At 35.9% G+C, this 21300-nt stretch overlaps 1 protein-coding gene across 6 annotated transcripts in view; it reads right to left on the reverse strand.

Annotated features, from left to right (window-relative positions):
- The window catches only part of thrb (thyroid hormone receptor beta), a 190309-nt gene extending 174931 nt beyond the window's left edge, over nucleotides 1–15378 (reverse strand). For all 6 annotated transcript variants that reach the window (XM_059349202.1, XM_059349199.1, XM_059349198.1 and 3 more), the window contains exon 1: nucleotides 14883–15378. The gene's annotated coding sequence lies outside the window, so the exon portion shown is untranslated. The remainder of the gene's footprint in view (nucleotides 1–14882) is intronic.
- Nucleotides 15379–21300: the final 5922 nt, after the last annotated feature.

Here is a 21300-nt window from a genome sequence, read left to right on the forward strand (position 1 = left end):
TGCCAGAACTTTACCGTAATAAATACGGTGCAACTTTTTTAAATATTACGGCAAAAAGATATTGGCACTGTTGATTTCACGTTTAAGATTGCCATTTTATTACATTTTTTACTGTATAAATAAAAAGTTTTTCAATCAAAAGAAACGCTGTTCTGCCATATGATTGACAAGAAAATACTTTACAAATGCTGCATAAATTAAAGATCATTTTACGTCTTTTACTGTCATGGTTTAGCAGTTTTTCACCGTAAAATCTACAGACATTTTTTTACAGTGTACCTTTCTACACAGCAGACTCCCATCAGCCCATTTGCTCACCATGCTACATGTGACTCCTGAGACAATCTGGATCAAGCTCCATAAACTCTCATAATGCAACTCAATAGCATCTTTTTATTAGATGGTACTGCAATGTCAGCTCTATTCCCAGTTTGTAACACAAGCTTTCTATCAAAACATTTCGTCTCCAAGCTGTGATGACCCTGATGTCATGGTTTTCTCTGTGTTGACACACTCCTACAGACCGACAGAAGACTTTATATAACAGTTTTCAAAGGGTGGCACTTCTCAAGACTAGGTCAAGCATTCCTTTTTAAGTTGCCAAAAACTCGGAGCCCTGCCAGTCTGTATACCTGTCTGTCTGCTTGTTTAGAGTAGTGGTTCTCAACCTTTTTTGAGTCGCGACCCCCAATTTAACATGCATGTTGTCTGAGACCCCCGCTCACTGAACACAATCTCACAGTTCAGATCATACAAACTCAGATGTTTTAGTTGTTGTCTGCTTCATTATTTGTCCAAAATTCGTCGAAACAACTCTCTGTCTGTGCATTTATATATATTTTTATATTTTATTGTTATTTTTAATCTGAGTCCTTTGCTATAAGTTTAAAGGTCCATTCTGACCTCCTGAGTGTGTAACAGTCAGCTTCAAGTCAGAGACTCCTTGGAAAGTGAGAACTTGATACTTTGTGATTTGTCAGAAAAGAAATAAAATTACCCAAAAAGAATCAAATTGACAAATTGACAAAATGACACAAAATGATCAAAAAAAGACACAAAATGACCAAAAAAGAATCAATTTGACCACAAAATGATCAAAAAAGACACAAAATGACCAAAAAAGTACATAAAATTAAGCAAAAAAGGACTCAAATTGACCACAAAATATAAAAAAGGACCACAAAAAGACACAAAATAGCCCAAAAAGAAACAAAATGACCAAAAAAGGAAACACAAAATGACAAAAAAAAAGACACAAAGTGACCAAAAAAAAGGAAACAAAATTACCAAAAAAGACACAACATGATCAAAAAAGACACAAGATTACCAAAAAGACACAAATTGACAAAAAAAAGACCCAAAATTACCAAACAAGACACAACATGACAAAAAAACAAACAAACACAAAATGACCAAAAAAAGACAATAAATGACCAAAGAGACAAAAACACATTAACACATGAAAACTTTAACACAGTGGAGACAGAGCTGACTTCCAAAATGATTTGGCGACCCCCAGAAATCATCTCACGACCCCGATTGGGGTTGGGACCCCAAGGTTGAGAATAGCTGTTTTAGAGAACTGAGAGCAGTTTGCTGGATTCAGTTCAGTTGCCAACTGTAATCCGGCCTCAATGACCGAGTGAACTGCCTTTAAACTCAACCTGCTGTGTCCCCGTGTGAGCTTTTGGATCCCATTACCTGTCCCCTGTTACTGGAACCCTCACAGCCGGTGTGATTTCACTTCACTGACAAAAGCTCAACCTAACACGTGCAAAATGCATGAGAAGTTGATTACACCTATTCAAAGTTTTTTTGTCTGAGTGAAGGCAGGAGTAGATTTCCCAGCCAACTCTCCACTTCTAAGACCCACTGCTGCGAGGACACAAATTAACTTGTGACCAGTACTGAACATTGCAACTGCAAGATAAATTCATTTAACTGCTGTTGTTAGTACTGCCATTTCTTTTATGTGTATGTGCATGTGCATTTGTGTGTATGTGTAGGGTGAATTGCAAGTGCAATTATGCAATCATGAATTCCTTTGTGCTGTAATAGCTTTCACATATGCAGGACTGAGGCTATGGTTGATTGATGCAATCTGTGGGAAATCATATATAGCCTGAGCAGTGGACATGGTGTACAGTAAGATGTAGAAAACACCCTCTAAAACCTTCTGGACATGCTTTCATACTGCCTTAACTAAAATAAAGACCATTTTAACCCATAAGAACCCAGACCCAGTTATCCTTAAAGGAAAATTATGGGGTCATACAACAGACCAAGTGGACCACATAGAACACATTTATGATGTTTTAAAAAAAAAAATCTACCCCTAATTGTCAAAGACCTGTAATGTGACATATACGATACATTGGGCGTTTATTGTATTTATGTTTATGATATTTCTTATTCTAAAATGTGAAATTAATAGTGCTGTTTAACAATAAATTGTTTTTCAGATTTGTTTTTAGGTAACAAAATAAGAATAAATCAATAATAAATAAAAACAAATAACCATTTGCCTTTTTGTTTGCATCTCCATAACATATATCAAAATTGTGACTTAAATTTGCTCAGTTCGCCATTAACGGATTAGAATTGTTAAATGGGTTTAAACTTAGCCTCGATACAAAAAAAAAAGCTTTTTGAAATTAACTACTTATTCACATTTCTGTTTCCAGTCACAGCCACATTTTTTTCTTCTTGTCACAGTCACATGACCACCACACCAGGGTGTTGAGTATGTGTCGCTTAGGGATTTAATGAGTTAAGGTGAAGCATAAAGCTGAATATGGGAGATTTAAAGTGTTTGTTACACGGGTGTCACCATGGGTTCTTTTGGGTTACAAAAACATAAACACATTAATTAACACATAAATACAGTATATAAGTTATTTAAAGGACTAAAATGTAAAATTGTTTTTACCTCCAGCCAGTTAAGGGTATTTTCAGTTCTCACTTTTCTTATTGTTTTGTTCTTGGCATACAAAAACAATGTGTGTATTCCACGTTTTACCCATGCAACATTTGGTGTTTTGTAGTTAACATCAGCTTTTCTACAAAAGAAAGGACTGTAATATAATAAGCATCCTCTTCAGCTAGTTGACGGTAATACCTAAAATTGTATTGTAACTTGAACTTTGAATGAACTTATAAAATTGCAAACTCAGGACTTTGTTGTGTCTCAATTTGCCGAACATCACAACCCTGCAAAATGACTCGTTACACTGTCAGAATTTGATCCATTCAGTATGTTAACATTTGTAAAGTTGAGAAGAGCTTTCATATGGAATAAGAGCTCCACCTCCAAAGCTATCTATCTATGCTAAACGTAAAGGCAGAAATAAATAAATATGTAAATTGAGGAGACATTGAGGAGGCAAGGCCGCAAAATCACTGGTGATCCAAATCATGTTCTGTCCAACGAATATGAGCTGTTGCCTTCAGGAAAAAGGTATAGGGTACCAAACTGCAAGTTGAATAGATACAAATTGTCCCTTATACCTATCTCTATTAAATCATTAAATAGTGTGAGATAGTGTGTGTGAGTGTGTGTATGTGAGTGAGAGATTCACAAAGGGATTGTGCAATAAAAACCATGGTATAGGGAAGTGCAATAGAATAAGCAGCGTAATAGAATGAATGATGTTGTATGGGTATATGTGCAATAGGAAGAGTGTGTGCAATAGTGCAAATGAAGAGTGTGTGTTCTGTGCTGATATGAACAGACTTCCTTTTGTGTGTATTGTGTTTTGTGATGTGCTAATATATGTGAACATGTGACATTCTCTTGCGTCCAAAACAAATTTCTCCTAAGAGAGACAATAAAGGAACTAACTAACTAACTAACTAACTAACTAACTAACTAACTAACTAACTAACTAACTAACTAACTAACTAACTAACTAACGGTGTATGGTGTCGATAATTTTAAATCATTATCAAGGTTCATGCACTTTTTGAGTGGTCAAATTCAAGCACTTTTCAAGGACTTTCAAGTTCCATTTTCAAGCTTTTCCAGGACCTTACAACAGTAAGTTGCATGTTTTAGATGAGTACTTACAAGCTAAAAGGGGTAATTTCACTCAACTACACGAACAGCGATGGTATTACGCTTTTAACAACCAAAAGTACAGTTTGCTAATCTCAATATTCAATGTATTATTTTTTTCATTGAACATGTGATTATCCATAGTCAGATTGCACGAGAAATACAGTAAGAACTTTCAAGCACAACAATTTTCAAGCACTTTATCTAGGGGTGGGCGATATGGCCCTAAAAGATTATCACGATATTTCAGGGCATTTTTTGCGATAATGATATTCTTGACAATGTTAAAAAAAAAAAAGAAAAATATAAAGAAAATATGATTTTTTAGTCTGTATAAATAAATAAATAAATAAATAAAAAAAAAACGTAGAACAAAATAAAAAATCATGAACCTAAAATGTAGTGTAAAGTGCAAATCTCAACAGTTGCCAAATACAAACATTTTTTACTCTTGTCTCTTGAGTATTAGCAAAAACTGTAATTTAGACTGAATATTCCTGTTATTTTTAGGGTAATTGTGTCATTCATTCACACATCATGGTATTTCTCCATTAACTTTACATGAAAATTTTATATTTTTTACAGCAAAACTGTGTGTCTCCTACAGTTTATGACAGTTTATAAAAGTTAAAGTTTTGTGCTATTCTTTGATTGACAGTAATTAAAAGTATCTACTACGGTGATATACAAATTTTAATTTTACGCCCTATTTCTGATGTAATGCGACTGTGTTTTACTATAATTTCTCCAAACATTTTTTACAGTGTAGATATACTTTCAGTAGGTTGAAATTAGCGCAGCACATGAGACTCTGGAGCCGCCACAGTCTAGGTCATTAATGGGAACCCTTACACCACTACGGCAACAAGTAGGAATGTTGACAATATCATGATATGCATTTTTTTTACCCATAAAAAAATTATACCGGTATAATTGTGAACGATACGATATGGCACACCCCAAACTTTATCCAAAATCCAAGCACTTTTCAAACCTTGAAAAGACAACATTAAAATGTAAGCATTTTCAAGGATTTCAAGCACCAGTACGAACCCTGCATTATGTATAAACTGTGCAGTTCTCCAGTGTCCAAATGCATGGACGCTTGCTTAGTTATTAATTATTGCCACCACTACTACACCAGAACTTGTCATGAACTTGAACATGAAATCATGAGGTCACAATGACTGTAAAGGACTCTGTGGAAGTGTCTGCTCCACTGTAGTCAAGCAAAGAATCGCTCACTCTCGCTCCATTTTGCAGTGGATGCTGACAGCCATTAATGTGAGGCCAACGAAGTACTCATTAGTAATAGTTATTTGCCATTTATGTCCTACTCCACAGTACAAGCAGTTAGCTGCCTGCTAACAACACTGTCTGCTTGGGAATAATGCATTTATGTTTCCATGTTGTTTGTCTATTAGTGTGACTATCCACCAAACCATGGCCATGCCCTCTTGCTTTGCAGTTGAATTACAAGAAAAAGAGAGCACACGAGTTAAGTGTCTATTTGCTGTGCTGTGCTTGTACTAAACATTAAACAGTAACAACACAGTGGTACTACTAGGGAAACGTTTAAACAAGTTTTGACAGGTGCTTTGTTTCTGTAGGTCTTAGTTTCTTTTTTTGTCATGGGAAAAATGTATTTCCATCCACTGTTTTACTACTAGCGTCACACCGTCTCAACTTGCTCATAAACCATACATTGCTTTGCACATGGGCGCTGATGGGGCATGGTGCATTCAGGTGCACTTCGTAAATACAGGAGAATATATATTTCAAAGCAATACAAATGGCATTTGGCTGTATTCCATCATTAATTGTCACCTGGAGCTTGCACCTTTGCTTTCCTATATATAAATCATGACATTTCCACCATAAATTCATGCAGAGGCACAAATCGGTGTATAAAATAAGACACAGCTTCTGTGCTGAGCTGGGATGTAGCCATGGTGTATGCTATTATGTCTTTCCACGAAGCACATTAATAAACCATAAAGCCAATGATAGCAATTGAGATTTTAGACAGTCACTTCAACATATGGATTAGAGCATATGACACTGATACTGTACTATAAAAGCCTTTGGTAACACTTAAGATTAGGGAACACATATTCAACACTAATATATAATAATACATTACTTGCTGATTAGCATGCAAATAAGTAACATATTGGCTCTTAATTAGTCATTATTAAGTAGTTATTAATGCCTTATTCTGCATGGCCTTATTATACAACCAGTAAGACATTAACTAAGAGTTTTCCCTCAATAACCTCAGAATTATGGCTTATTAGTAATATGTAAGGAAGTTGTTGTATAATAAGGCCATGCAGAATAAGTCATTAATAGCTACTTAATAATGACTAATTAAGAGCCAATATGTTACTTATTTGCATGCTAATAAGCAAGTAATTAATGTTGAATATGTGTTCCCTAATCTAAAGTGTTACCAAGCCTTTAAATCGTATATATGGTCAAGCCACTGCAGGATCTCATTCAGTTTTAGCCAGATCAGATGAATATATTCATACCAGACAGAACAGAATGTAACAAGAATAAGAACAGTATGTGAGCCTTGTACAACTAAGAGCACGTCTGCCTGTACTTGCTTGCAAATACACACTTGCCAACATACATAGCCAACGGCTTCAGAAACTACAGCACCGAGTGGAGCAGTGCTGGCTTTTGCTGTGCTTGTATCATGACAGTGATAACTTCTATATACCACTGTGGTTTGTGGGCTACAGGGGGAATACTCATTATACGGGTGGTTTATATCAAACAATGTGAAGTTACGAACGCCTACAAAACGCAGCACCATTGTATTATCTGAATAAGAGAAGAAAATCAGTGCGTTTACATGCACAGTTTAATCAAGCTAAGCTTAAAAATCGATTTTGCTGTCTAATAGGACTTCTGTCCTCGTCCCAGTTTACATGCAACTGAGAAAATCAGATAACAGACGGGAACATGTCCTCCTCCTCAACACTGGGTGGCGATATGCGTCGTTTCAGCTGGTTAATATGGCCCCCTTTCTGTTGACCTCAGTTCGACTGGCTAATGTGACCGGCTAATGTGTGACCAGCTAACGTGACCAGCTAATGTGACCGACTAATGTGACCGGCTAATGTGACCGACTTATGTGGCCGGCTAATGTGTGACCAACTAATGTGACCGGCTAATGTGACCTGCTAATGTGTGACCGACTAATGTGACCGGCTAATGTGACCGGCTAATGTGTGACCGACTAATGTGACCGGCTAATGTGACCGACTAATGTGACCGGCTAATCTAACCAGCTAATGTGACCAGCTAACGTGCAACCAGCTAACACGCCCGGCCAACGTGACCGGCTAATGTGCAACCGGCTAACGTGACCTGCTAACCTGTAATATTACGGTAAAATGATATAAGCACTGTTGAAATTTTACCGTAGAAAATAAAATGTTTTTCCATCAAAAGAAACGCTGTTCTGCTATATAAGACAAGAAAATACTTTATAAAATCCACATGAATCAAAGATTTTAACATTAACATATTACAGTATATTTTTGTTAGAGATATGATGTTTAATACATTTAACAGTGAGAAAATTAATTTTTACACAAAATAAATGCAAAAATTGAAGTGATGCTTGTATTACAGTATATTTTGTTATAAACATATAAACAAAGTGCCAGTGTATTTTACAGTCGAGTAATTTAAAAAAAAAAAAAATTTAAAGTAAAAAATACTATTTTGGCTGATATATACATTTACGGTATTACTGAAACTGAATTCACCCATTTATCATTTTACGTCTTTTACTGTCATGGTTTAGCAGTTTTTCACCGTAAAATCGACAGAATTTTATTTTACAGTGTACAGTTTACAGTTTATTGGTTCATTTATATATTAAACCATTTTTTTCCCATTATATTTATTTACTATTACAGTGTAATATTTGGTAAAAATATATGTGGAGAGATGCATTTCACAGTGGAACTGTTGTGGCAACAAGTCTCCAACATTAACAAAATACTGAACTGAAATACTTTACTATACTTTAACTTATTCAAGGAGTCATGAGGCTTGGGCAATCTCTGTAAATGGTTTTGCGTGCACAATACAAACCCAAAACCAAAAATGTTTGGATTTTGTCTTAGATGTAAATAAAACACACCGCAACAATTTGATGATTCTTTGCCAGCTTTACCAGTTCAGTAGCTATGGATAAACAGTAAAAGCCCTGCACACTCTCACAGATGTTCCCACTTCTGAGTGGACCACTGCTGAGGCTGGAGCTGGGCAGCACCACATTGGCAGAAATGTGGTCTTCAAACAGACGCTTAAATTGTATTGTCTGGAAGCGATTGCTTGATTTATTAAATTAATCATATTGTTCTGCCTCAACAATCGGCCTCTTACAACGCTAAATAAGTGAAAAGAGTGTGTGCGTGTGAACTGCAGGCACATGTGTTCACACTTGTACAACTGACAAAGGAGGTGTAACAAATCATTAGGTGCATCCATGCATTACAAATTATGCCAAATGAAAAATATATATTTTTGCTCTTTTTATGGTAATATCACCTTTACACTGGAAAAAAATGTCTGTACATTTTACGGTGGAAAAACTGCCAAACCATGACAGTAAAAGACCATAAAATGATAAATGAGTTATTTCAGTTTCAGTAACAAATAAAAAACAAATAAAAACATTACTCCACTGTAAAATACTGTAATACAAGCCATCACTGTAATTTTAGCATTTATTTAAAAAAAAAATACTTTTTCTCACTGTTAAATGTACTGAACACCATATCTAACAAAAATACTGTTATATTTAATGCTAAAATATTTAATTTATGCAGCATTTATAAAGTATTTTTTTTGTCAATTATATGGCAGAACAGCGTTTCTTTTGATGGAAAAACTTTTTTTATGGTAAAATATGGAATAAAATGACAATCTTAAACGTGAAATCAACAGTGCTAATATCATTTTACCGTAATATTAGAAAAAGTTACACCGTATTTATTACGATAAAGTTCTGGTAACCACAGCTGCTGTTTTTTTACCGTGAAAACAACAGGGTTTTTTTTTTTTTACAGTATACAATAACTGCTCGTGTTGTAATTGAATATAGGTTTTGCCTCATTGTTACGGAATCAAATCTATAGTTTCTGTAATTAAATCTAAAAAAAAAAACTGGTCTTGAATCAAATCACCAATTTTAAGAACTGAACTGAATGAAATGCATGTAATAATTAACTGAGAAATATGGTGACGGTGTCCTTTAGGCCTGACTGTAATATAAATGCCACAAGTTTAATCTGCACAACAACATACAATATATTCTGATGTTAGTCAGGACTTGTTTTGTTGTCATCGCGGAGGTGGGGCGAGGTGGCAATTGTATGTACTACTACTTTTTTGAGTTGAAGATTCATTACACAAGAATGGAAGAATACTCATGCCAAAAGATTTGCATATCGGAGTACTATGTCTGTTTTGGCAGCATCTCAGGAATGTCTGCCCGAAGCAAAAAGTCACCTTTGAACATAAACCACACCATGTTATTTACATATTTATTCCTTTATGCCTTTATGTTTACTCTACTATTTCTTATGACTGTGTGGATCTGTACTGTAGATTAAAGTCCTGCCAAATTGTGGTGAGCTAATTCCCTTACAGGCATCTAGTGTGTGCTGCATGTTCTTATTATTAAATGTTTTCACTCTCAATGTAGCCACAGTAATGTCATTCAATTAGAGTTGAATGATTTTGAAAAATGTCTGACCGAATATGCAGTGCAATTAATTAATGATGTTGGAAAGAAATATCTTTAGCATCCTGAGTCTCATTTTCATTAAAATATATTAAAATAGGCATGATATGAGTTTTTTTTGTGAGGCTCTATACCAAACAACAATTTATTTTCTGAAATATTTAGAATATGATTTGTAGGCCTGAATTAATACTTATTTCAGAATGGTATTCTCACATTAATTTTGCCTTAAGCGAGTATTATGCCTCTCGCACAGATTTAAAAAAAGTCTGATTAATTGTTCTATGCTAAACACAATTATTATTATCATTAACATTATTAGAATTTGTACTACTTATCATAGAACTAGTACATTAGTATTTCTTTGAACCATTATTTTTGAATTCCACATGACCAACCCATAACCTATTATGTTCATTAGATTTCTGAGGGCATCATTCCACTCTGAGTTGACAATGAGCCTCATTCATACATGTTTTTCGATGCTTCTAATAATAATCTCATAATCTCATCTTCATGGAAACAGAAAATAGAACATCTACTTCAGAAATTATAAACCACATATAAAAAGTAATAAAAACCCATCCATTATCCTTAACCGCTTATCCGAATCCAGTACAATGAAGCTTGATTTTTAATATAATATAGACACCAAATACTGCTGTTTTTCTCCATCTGGTTGTAAAAATGGGTCAAATTGAAGAATGATGCTCTGCTCTCTGTTTGACTTCGCACCATAGACTGTAGCCTATATAAAGATGAACAACATGACCCCAAAAGTGAAGCCGAAACATCTCGAAAGCCCCCTGGTGGCTGGTTGCAGTATCGGTCATCAGAGGTAATCAGATCAGCATATATATATATATATATATATACATACAGATATGTATTGTGTGGCAATATTGTATCGATTCATGGCCACCAAATCTGGATTTAGCGTTTATTTAGTGTGTTAGGAATATACTGGAGATACTAGTATCATATGGAACTAGAAGATCTAAGGAATATATAGGAACCATGTGTCAGGATATAGTGTCAGAACTTGTCGAAGTAACGATGCGAAGTTACGATGGTTTTAGCTACATGCTACCCATGTATGTGACTCCATCGCTTTGAGGGAAGTTTGATAAAATGAAGCAATTGTTGTCGTCCATACATGTTTGATATCAGTTCAGTTCAGTTTGACTGAATACTTTGTTGTGGAGAAATAAAAAGATTTTTCTCTTATTTGACAAAACAATTCTTGATTGAATTTAATTTTGTGGACACAAAATGCAGTTAAACAGTTAAATCGCAATATATTATATTGCAATACTCACCATATCGCAAAATGCTTAAAATCTCAATAATATCGGATCATGACTCAAGTATCTCTGCTGATTTAAACCTCTAACACCCATCCATTCATTTTCTTTAACTGCTTATCTGAACATGGGTCTCGGGGGGGCTGGAGCCGATCCCAGCTGACATTGGGCTGGACAGTTTGCAAGAGTATCTCAGGGCAGACACAGAAAGACACACAACCATTCACACCTATGGACAATTAGTCATCAATTAAGCTGCATGTCTGTGGACTGTGGGAGGAAGCTGGATGACCCACAGAGAGAGGACACGGGGAGAACATGCAACAGATGTGTCCACACAAGTGCTAACCACTAGACCACCGTGCAGCCCCAGGAAGTTAGCCGAACTAAAAAATACATGTCAGATACATTTTTCATGTCATATTTGGTGGTTCTTATCATGCTGATATACGTTTGATTTGAAAAGTTATATGATGGGCAGTGTTACCCCTAGGTTTACATATTTTCCAACGTTTATGCCCCCCCGGGAGAAAATGTTGTACATTTTTAAGTAAAATGCTAGCCTGGCTAACACCAGACTAATCACAAATGAGATTAGTCTGGAAACCAGCCATTCATTTCTCCGTAGAGGAGGCGTGGTTTACGATCCTCCAGAGCCGTTTATTGGGCACTACAAATGTCTATCAAAAGCGTCTGTAGGTAGCTCTTATCCATTTATGTCGCTCTACATACGTCATCTGGTATAACTGATACGATTGGCTGTTTACATAGCCAGACTAGCCCTCTAGCATCTCTACTTTGAGACTAAAATGCTCAGTTGTGCTTCTGCAACGTTTTTCTGCAGCATGTCCTGGCTCTGGCTGCGCTATAGTTTCAGCTCAGTCTCATCATAACACGGGTTAGAAAAATGGAAGAAGATAACTTCTTTTACACTTTAAGTTGAAGTGCATTTTGAATAGCCTGCATTTATCAATTAATTAATATTACAGTTTTTGATTTTACATTTTACAAAGGAAATGTTTATTTACACATCTTTATTGTGTGGGGGAAAAAAAAATGTAATTGTGTAATTATCAAACCGCCATTACATTTTTCATCTTGCGCACCCCCTAGTGGCAGCTTCTGCACCCCTGGGGGTGCGCTCGCCACACTTTGGGAATCCCTGGTATAGGGCATTAATGGGAAACCCTGACGCACGTATGTTTGTGTGCGCGCATCGGGGCGGAGCTTCGCCGCACGTAGTACAGAGAGCAGACGAGAATTATAAACGCGCAAACATGTAGAGACAGAAATGACATGCCGTCGTGTAAATAGGATAAATAACATAGGCTTATTTAGTTTGTTAAATAAAAGGACAAGATATATAGGAAAGGTAACCTTAAATGACTTATGTTGAGATTTGGAGCAATATAGAAAATCGTCAAGGGGGGCGGGGGGTGCCTAATAAAATGGTAGGGAAACACTGATGGATTTAACGTCATGATTGACAGCTGTGAATGTATGAATGCTGAATCGGTCCCTCAGGTGGGGGTGTGGGCGGGACATTGATAGCACACCTACACCGCCCGATCACTACCGTACAGACTCTGGCTTCTAATGACGTCACCAGCACAAGATGTCTTGGTCCATGTACAGTGGGAGGAAGTGAGATGCATATTTATTTACAGTCTACATGGTTCGTGCCCAGGGGATTCAGACAGCCAAAAGCCAGTGCAAGCAGCTCTGTTCATTACGAGCGTGAGAATCCCTGTTGGCTCAAATGTAGATACACAATTCCTCTTGCATACTCAAATCATCTGTTAACGCTCACATTCTGTCCTCCATCTTACACAAATCTGACTCTGCTCTCACAATTCTGTGAATGTGCACTCTCGAAGGTTGACTTGCAGACTGAGCAGCGCTAGAATTTATTTTGTGCTCCCTCAAATCTTTTGTCATCAGTGTGCTTCCATACACAGGCTCCCGAAAAACACAGGCAAACAGGCAGCTGGACGACCTTAAATACCCTCAGCTGAGAACTGATGCTGCCTTCAGTAGCTCCTTGGAAACTCCCTTTTTGCATGACGTAAATACGATTTGTCGTGCATTTAAGTGCTGCATGGTTTAAAAATAAAAAAGACAGTGTTAACAATGCATCAAGAGTATTTTTTATGTATTTATTTTAATTTTAATTTCATTTTTTTAAAGCGTAGAGGCAAATTAACAATGTTCACAATAAAAAAAAAAAAAAATGGTCTAATAAATCTTAAAAATGATTATAATGATAATAACATATTTAACTATAAATTAATTATCAATGAAATCAGAAGATGATGGAAGCCAATAGCTGAAATGTTTTGTCTGTTGCTGTGTTTTACATACATTTAGTAAATGTTAATATGTCTGATCATTTATCATATACATATATACATGTATATATATATATATATATATATAAAGTTATAACTCCGGCTGCCAGTGTTGATGCCGACACTTCACATCTCGACATGCAAGAAAAAAAAACTCCCAGTCACCTTGCTGGGTCGTTCATGCGCGAATACACTTGTTTTTTCTGACAGCCTTTGAAGGTATCATTTTTTTTTTTACTCATATGGTAACATGTCACCGATTATATGGCAAACTACGGCACGGCAAAAGGGACAGCTTGGAAATATTTGTAAATAAGCCGAGTTTATTGTACAAAACAAACATTTCCCCCCCCCCCCTCTCTCTCTCTCTCTCTCTCTCTCTCTTTCTCTCTTATTTAGTCAAATGAAGCTCTTGCAAACAACTCATGCTGCAGTTTGTATAATGTTAGTGATCCTGTGGTGTTCACAAGTCCAACCTTTAAGGTCACTAATGCACTGTGGAAGTATTGCTTATTGCTTATTCTGCATGCCAGATGTTGATCGAGCGCTCCAGTGAAGTTCATGTTGCCAAAGCGAAAGCAAAGGTTACATCAGAAACAGTGAGCTGAAAATTATTTCTGACACGGATTTCAGGCCACAGAAGTAAAAGTGAAGCAGACCTGCCAGACGAGCATTACCATAAGCTGGTGGGATGCCTTTGGCTTTGAGGGAAACGATAACTTGGGCCCATAAACCAACTCCCTCAAGTCTCCAAAAAAGCTAGCCCGGATACGTGGTGTTCTCTTCCACTGACAGAACCTCGACCCAAAAATACCTGCATTTAATGTGTTTTCGCTTTTTGTCCAAATTAACCAAAATGCACTACAACGTATAATAAAGTTACTAAATCATTACCATGTAGTGTTTAATTCGGCGTGAATAAAAACACCAAAAATGTCATAAAATCCAAACTTTTTGAGCAATTCTCCTTTTATTCCTCCTATCTCATTCCGACAACACACACCACCGTGGGCGTAAAGAAGCAGTGTTAAGCAATTATAAAGTTGAAATATAACACTGATAAAGTATCATATGGTGGATAAATATACTCCGAACTGTTATGAGGGCTGTAATAATTCCAGAAAGGTCTAAGACGTGTTCACCAGGTGTGGATCATGTGCAGATTTAGCAAAGCAGCGCTGAATTGCAGATTTTTTTAATGTAGTTCGGCAAACATTATTCCCTCCGTAGGACATAAATAACACATTGGTGGTGATGTTAGATGCGTGGACATTAATATGAACATTTGGTTTAGGCAGCGCGATGCACGGCCACCTAGTTGTTACACTGTCAAGCAGCCCGTTTTTGGAGAGGCTGTCATTGGCTAGACTGCTGTCAAAAATACCCAAATAAATGAAACATACCGCATATGCAAGACGAAGCTCCTATCCAAATATTATTTGGAGTCCCAGTGTCTGTGCATTCCTCCTCAACTGGAACCAGTGATGATCTCCGACGGCTAAACTGAACGGGACACAGCGCCAGGGTTTAACCTGAAATGACCCGCGCTGGTGCAAATCAGGCGAGAGCTGTGTGTCTGCGCGTCAACTGTATGTGTGGAGTGAGAGTAGTATGGGCTAACAGTGTATGCGGCTACGAGACTCTGTGCTCTGGGCGCAAAAAACTTCAATATGGAGCCGAAAACAAACCATAAAAATCGGCACACTAACGAAACTGACAATTGTAGCGCTCCGACTAATCGCTACGGGGGAATCAGAGAGCCGAATCACGGGCAGGAACCGAACAAAATAAGCCTCGCCCTTATTACAAACTCCCAAGTTTTTTTTTTCTTTTTTCTTTTTTTCGATGGCGGTTGGCTGTTTTTACAGTAGGCCTGGTACATGCCGACAGGGCAGGAAACATACAACTTAATGTGTGTCTGGTGTGTGTGTTAAAGGAAACCAGGGGAAGGATTTTGATGCAATTGTTTTATTTAGTAGACTTGTAGAACCTGATAATGTAATAAATTCCTGATAATGTAATAACCCCGATAAAGTAATGATAATGTAATACAATACAATTACCTTATTGGTAAAAAAAAAAAAAAAAAAAAAAGTGTATTACATTATTGGGAAATGCACTTTATTACATTATCGGGAATTTATTACATTATCAGGTTCTACAAGGCTGTATGCCTATATTATTTATTGTAAATGTATTACATTTTTAAATTAAAATTATATAAAATGCATTTAAATGCAATGTAATGTATTTTTATTAGTAATTACAATGTATTTAATTCACACTTGTGTACATTTCTGTACTTTTCATTGTACATTACTAGTGCAGTGCCGTAGGAAGTATGTATTCATATAGTGGGAGATTAAGTAGATTTTTCAATCATGGTCAAATGAGGTTGTGTGTGAAAGTGGGATGTACAATAAGGTGTAATACTCTTGCATAGTGTTAATATACAAAGTATATTAATATATTGGGTAAAACATGGATGTACTTTTTTTTATGGCGTCCAATCAGAAACAAGAAATAATGATATTTTGAAAAATTATTTCAAAAATCTTCAAAATCAACAATGCACACCTTTGCCATGCACAAGCCACATATGAAATCTGAGGACAGACTGACTAAAAGTCAGAGAGATATGAACTAGACACACACACACACACACACAGAGAGACAGAGACAGACAGAGAGATAGAGAGAGAGACAGACAGAGAGAGAGAGAGAGAGTTTCTTGCTTTTATAGATAGATTTTCACAGATTTTGCAAGTGGGCCATCAAGTGCATGTGTACCTGCATACATGCTCAACAAATCATAATACTACCATATTTCATGTAGATCTCCAAGTTCATGTTCAACTTGATTATCATGTGTATTACATTGATTTATTGTACTTTCTGCCTGAACACAAGGCACACAGACCTGCTTAGACTATGTACACAAGGATTAATACACACTATACAGTAAGTACATGATTGCAAGTGAGCTGTCAGCTGTTCACAACCTGACTGGCCATGAGAAGAAAAGTTATCTAGGGTGGATTCAGGATGTCTGAGGGGCAAGAAGGGCACCAGCTGCATGCACCAGGGCACCAGTGAACACAAATGTTTCTAACATGTAGGCCAGCCTGTAGACAGTGCATCAGCTCATCTACATTTTAAGGCCACTCTACACTGAAAAAAGTGTAACATGCAGTTGTTCATTCAAACTAATAACTGCCATGTAAAAGAGGATACAATTATTGATTTGAATGTAAAACTCATTCTTTTTGCATTTAGAGACATCGAGTTTGATTCATACTGAACTAAATATACGTCCTAAGGACCCAAAACAAAGTTTTTGATTTTTCTCAAGTTTTTTTTCTTCTTCATGACCTGCAGGTAATATTTTTAGTTTGATTCGAAAGCACTGCGCACTGCACAGTCAGACCGTGTATGTAATATGTTGCATATGGTTCATATGTTAAAGATTTATAGATACATTTAATGTAATCTGTTGGCCAAGGGTCTTTTTTTATAAGGTGGGAAACAAAAATGAGTTAAGTCAAATAAAATGTGAAAACTATAGTTTGGGTATATGTGAATTAACTGGTGTCAATGCAAACATCAATTCAGTTAAAAGTGAATATGTTAGTTTGGTTCAATAACTAAAATGTTAAGAAATAATTTGGATCAAGGCAAAGAATTAAGGTTGAGTCAAGTGCAGTATTATTGTTTACATCAACATAAAATAATCAGGTCATAAGAAGTTACTCAATTTAGATTCTATGAAGTCAAATATTTTAGATGTGGTATCTGGACATCATTTTTTTTTAGTTTGTGCAAGGTTATACTTTTTTCAGTGTATAGGTCAATTTCATCATGCTTTCTCTGCTGGAAGGGCACTCTGGGCACACCTTATCATGTTTTCTATATTAACGGGCCCCCCTGAAGGGTAGTGCATCACATTTTTCCTTCTAGAAGGACACCCTGGGGGGGCACCTCATGATCTTTTACGGGCACATTAGAGGTCACTTAATTACGTTCTCCCCATTTAAGGACACATTAGAGCAGGGGTCTGCAACCTTTACTAACAAAAGAGCCATTGTTGGCCAAAAAAAGAGAAAAATGTTGGAATGGAGCCTTATTTTGAGCCTCACAATAAAGATAAAACCACCTACTCAGTCTAAATTACCATACAAACATTACTAATAGGCCATAATGAGCATTTATTAATATGATTTTGTAAAAAAATATCTCAGGAGATTTGGAATCATAAGCTCACCTAGCTAGAAAAACTCAAAACTGAATCATAAGTTTCAAAATTCTGGTGCACATTTTAATTGACTTTTTTTTTTTTTAACTCTTTGGAGTTATAGGGCTATTTTGTCTGTTTTTGAATCCTTTCCATGTCTTTTCGTGTCTTTTTTTTGTCATTTTGTGTCTGTTGTTGTGTCTTTTTTGGTCATTTGTGTCTTTTTTGTGTCTTTTTTGGTCATTTTGTGTCTGTTGTTGTGTCTTTTGTAGTTACTTTGTGTCCTTTTTGGTCATTTTGTGTCTTTTTTAGTCATTTTGTGTCTTTTTTGGTCTGCTTTGTTTTTCCAACTTTTTTATGTCTGGATGTGATGAAGAAGCCATGCTTCGGCGCTTTTGGAGACTCCAGAGGGTTAATGGCATATTAGCTGCACATTTTTACAATTGAATACAAATTCCAATGGGCTGATGCCAAAGATGAATAAAAATAAAAATGTAAAGAAAACAGTAATTCATATCGTATAATTATTTTGTCACAGCCACTTGTGGCTCTGGAGCCTCAGGTTGCTGACCCCTACCTTAGAGGGATGTGCATCATATTTTCTCCACTGGCTGGGCACTCTTGAGTGCACTTTATCATTCCACCAATGGCCAAAAGGGGTTAAGATAGAGCTGAATAGTGGGTCCCAATTGGGTTTGTCAGTTCCATGGTGGTATCTCAGCCACATGTCACCTTTAATGTACAGTATAACACGTATGGGTATCAGCATCAGACCTATGAAATCCTAGAAGTCCATATGGGCTGGGGATGGACATGACTACGCAACATAAAGGGTGTTTCATTTTATTTTGGCAATGTAACTGTCAATATCTTACTGTAATGAGCATTGTTGGAACATTATAACGCTGCCTTACACTGTAAAAAAAAGAATCTGTTTAATTTACGGTAAACTATCGGCAGCTGTGGTTGCCAGAATTTCACCATAAAAAATACAATGAGTGCGTTTTCTAATGTAAATTTTAATGTAAATATCAGCAAAACCTGTAATTTAGACTGAATAAGAAGTTATTTCTAGGGTAATTGTCTCTTTGTGACATTATGGTAGTTCTCCATTAATTTTACATGCATTTTTAAAAATATTTTTACAGTTTAAGTTTTGTACTATTTCTTGATTTACAGTAATTAAGTGTCTACTACGGTGATATACATTTTTTAAATTTTAAGCCCTGTTTCTGATACTATTTGACACTGTTTTACTGTAATTTCTACAATCATTTGTAGTATTAAGTGTAGGTATTAACTTGGTGGCAAACCTGAGCCCCTTTTGTAATAGTAGCACAACATGCTCATACAGTTATTTTTAGTATGATTGACAGCACTGAGCTACACCATGATTACCCCAGTAACTGTAAGTTAGAATCGAATGATAAATTAGCATCATAACATGAATAATGCTGATTAAACATAACGTGAATAAAACTCTAATGCTGTAAGCTATTTTGTCGAGTTGCCTCTTATTAAGAATGCTGAATTTTGAGTGAATTTTAGTTCCCTTTGGTAAGCAGTGATGCAATGTACACACTGTAAAAAAAAAAAAAAAAGAACCTGTTTTTTTATGGTAGCCAGAACTTTACCATAATAAATACAGTGCAACATTTTCTAATATTATGGTAAAATAAAAAAAATAGCACTGTATATTTCCTGTTTAAGACTGCCATTTAATTCCATATTTTACCCTTAAATATAAAAAGTTTACCCATCAAAAGAAACGCTGTTCTGCCATATAATTGACAAGAAAATACTTTATAAATGCCGTATGAATTAGAGATTTTACCATTAAATATTACAGTATATTTCTGTTAGAGATATGGTGTTTAGTACATTTAACAGTAAGAAAAAGTATTTTTATAAAAAATAAATGCAAAAATGATGACTTGTATATATATTACAGTATATTTTTGTTACAAACACAGTGCCAGAGTATTTTACAGTGGAGTAATGTTTTTTTTGTTTTTTTTATGTCAAAGATAGTGTTCTGGCTGATACATACATTCACAGTGTTTCATTGTTACTGAAACTGAATTAACCCATTTATCATTTTACGTCTTTTACTGTCATGGTTTAGCAGTTTTTCACTGTAAAATGTACAGACATTTTTTACAGTGCATGTGTAAGGCTTTTATTGTGAAAGGAAGAAACAAAAGGAGCCAAGCTAAAACACAATGCAGTTAAGAGGTCGCCACCTTGGTTCAGACTACAGAGCCCATATGTTATACAATCAATCAATCAATCAGTCAATCAATCAAACTTTATTTATATAGCGCTTTTCATACATATAAATGCAACACAGTGCTTTACAAAAAACAAGAATTAAAACAGACAATAAAAATGACAAAACCCACCCCTCCCTTCCCCACATACACATCTGTATGTACACATACACAAACATGCACACACATGCATGTAGACACGCACACACACAAACACACACTCAGACACACAGCACATATTGATTGACAGTGTAATTATTATTGTATTACCTTTATTAGTAAAAGCACAAATGGTCCATGAACATTATTTCGACCTGAGGCACGTCAGATAGATGTTGTTTTTTGCCAAAGCATTCTAATTTAATATGAGTACTTACTTTAACCCTTGAGGCACCTTAAGGACCAAACGTGTACATTCAGCTAATATTATATTTTTGATTCTCAATATATCGGTCAGTTTAAAGGCTAATTGTATGAAACTTGGCCAGGGTTTGTTTTTTATTATAATTTTAAAAATTCCAAAATTCCTTTTTTGCAAGGTTTATAGAATAGGAGATATGCATAACACTCACACTTTGATCCTTAAGGCCTGTTTTGGTCCCATTGACTCCCATTATAAACACATATTTTTGATAAACTGTAATCCTGACATAATATAATGCTTTTCCCATGAATACCTAATAAATCTAAGCCTCTCCCTTCAAAATACATGGAAAATAGGTTTTAGGTCTGATGACCCCCCTGAAACCACCAGGGGCAGCAGAGCTAAATCACATACAGTTTCAATGGAGGCCTGGTTCTCTTATCTTGCATGGCATGGCAATGAAAAAGCTGAACACCATAAAAATGTTCTTGGTGTGTTGGGATTGAAAAAAGGAGTTATCAATTATTGATCTAGTCAAGGCTGTAATAACCTCACCCCAAATATTCCACTTTATTCCACCTTATTTTTGAAAATATTGCATATTTTGTGTTTTTTTCCCTTGAGAAAATCAGGGGTTCTTATGAAAAAAAGGGCATTAAAAGATAAAAAGTGGAAAAAAAAAACCCCAACAACAACCATATCTTATGGTGAGGTCGGAAGCTGCTAAAAAGTTTGATGTGGTGAAAGTGAAAAAAAAAAGTATATATCACATTTTTATGACACTTGTATGAGAGGGGCCATTTAGGGACCTTAAGGTGTAAAATGTAAGTTTAGAGGCCTCAAGGGTTAAATGCCTAACTAAAACGCCTAACTGGGCAAACCCGCCATGGAACATGATGATAAACTCAACTGGAACCTTCCTGAAGCAGCCTAACGCTACACCTGGGCTACATGTG

Source organism: Centropristis striata, chromosome 14 (assembly GCF_030273125.1).
Source record: "Centropristis striata isolate RG_2023a ecotype Rhode Island chromosome 14, C.striata_1.0, whole genome shotgun sequence".
Lineage (NCBI taxonomy): Eukaryota > Metazoa > Chordata > Actinopteri > Perciformes > Serranidae > Centropristis > Centropristis striata.